The sequence below is a fragment of the Propithecus coquereli genome, unplaced genomic scaffold (genome assembly GCF_000956105.1).
Source record: "Propithecus coquereli isolate 6110/MARCELLA unplaced genomic scaffold, Pcoq_1.0 Scaffold168, whole genome shotgun sequence".
Taxonomy (NCBI): Eukaryota; Metazoa; Chordata; class Mammalia; order Primates; family Indriidae; genus Propithecus; species Propithecus coquereli.
The window spans coordinates 1,938,506-1,940,397 of NW_012141413.1; the positions used below are offsets into that span (position 1 = coordinate 1,938,506).

General features: G+C 36.8%; 1 protein-coding gene across 1 annotated transcript in view; it reads right to left on the reverse strand.

The window, feature by feature from the left end:
• The window catches only part of ZMYM2 (zinc finger, MYM-type 2), a 100,583-nt gene that overhangs the window by 22,530 nt on the left and 76,161 nt on the right, over positions 1 to 1,892 (reverse strand). The window lies entirely within an intron of this gene.

Genomic DNA, 1,892 nt, shown 5'->3' on the forward strand with positions numbered 1-1,892 from the left:
AACCACCTACTAGAACTAATTGTGAATTGGTACACAATAGAAGACAAATATATAAAAATCAATTGTATTTCTATACATAAATAATGTCAGAACAAATAGCTATAACAGCAAAAAGTATTTGACTTTAGGGAGAACTAGTGGACTAAAGATGGGTAGGGCAGAGAAGCCCCCATTTTGTTGTTTTAGTACTCGCTGATTTAAAAAGTTACATTATCTAGATACTAAGTTTTTAAGCTATGTTTCTAGCAGAAGCCTTTTTTTAAGTAAAATTTTATACAGAACCCCAAAATATAGCAAAAAAGTGGAGTTGAATTACAAGAGGAGGGGCCTGGAACTCAATCTCTCTCCTTCCTACTGAGTTAACTTGGAAGAAGCCTAGTACTCTCTATAACATTTTAAAAAATAGTTGAAGCTGATCTAGAAAACAGAACTATGCCTAACGTGGAAATATAAATGTTCTTTTTAAAAAACATTGTTCCAGCCAGATGCAGTGGCTCACACACCTATAATCCTAGCACTCTGGGGAGGCCAAGCAGGGAGGATCACTTGAGCTCAGGAGTTGGAGACCAGCCTGAGCAAGAGTGAAACCCCATCTCTACTAAAAAATAGAAAAATTAGCCAGGCGTCCTGGTGCACACCTGTAGTCCCAGCTACTAGGGAAGCTGAGGAAGGAGGATTGCTTGAGCCCAAGGGCTTGAGGTTGCTGTGAGCTACAATGACACCACTGAACTCTACATGGGGTGACCGGGCAAGACTCTGAAAGTACGTGAGTATGCAAGTAAGTAAATAAACAAATAAATAAAAATTTTAAAAAGGTAAGGAAAGGAAAAGAAAATAGTGTTGTATAAAAGTCATGACAACCATCTAGCTCAACAAGTGCCTGCCTACTATGTGGATAGCCATGGCACAAGAAAGGGAAGAGTAAGACCCAGCTCCTATTTGCTTTTAAAAGGATGTGTAAAAACGGGATACACTTGTACTCGCCATCAAATTGGTACTAACTGATCAACACTAGGTTGGTCACATGGCAGAAATACTCTCTAGGGATTAGGGGGATGGGGGGCAAATCTACAACTAAAGGACACGGGGAGCACTAAAGGGAGGGAAGGGCATGCCTTTAACCCGCACTTGGGTGAGGCAAAGACATAAAGTGTAACTATAATGTTGGTACCCTCACAATACCCTGGAATAATAATAATAAAAAAAAAAAGGATGTATATGTAATAAATAACTTGGTCAAAACCAGAGGATTGAGATGATTTCTCTTACACTCATTACAATATTTATAATAAAAGAGGAAGGGGGGAAATGTACACACAGATATAGAGCTGGGGTCATATGTTTTGGAATTCATAATATTTTGGATTCTACAGGGGAAATACCAGGGCATGTACATAATTACACAGTGGTCTCAGAATGGTCTGGGTAAAAACCCAGTACTTGTCTAGAAACATTAACAATTCTATAGTGAATTCTGTAGTTCATAGTCTGTGAATGGATATTAAGTATAATAAATAAAGACAACAATAGCTTCACAATTCTTCAAGTCAGGTTTTATTGTCAATGCATTTTCATGAAAAAATATGTTTCATGTTTGGAGATTTTGGAATGATGGACCTATATCACCATCTAAGCCTGAGGCTCAAAGTACACGTAAATCTATCAAAGGGAAATAAGAAAAAGTAAAACCTATTATATTTCTTTTAGGCTGCTACTTAAAATTTGTAGTGGTCCCTGAATACACAGTAATTTGCAGCCATGCACTATTTCCCTACCACCACTTACATAATTTTAGGTAAATTTCTATTCCTGAAGAGAAAATAAATAAAATACAAATTAAGACAGTTTTAGTTTTCTTCAGTAACTTATTTCATTATTTAACACCTGTTGAC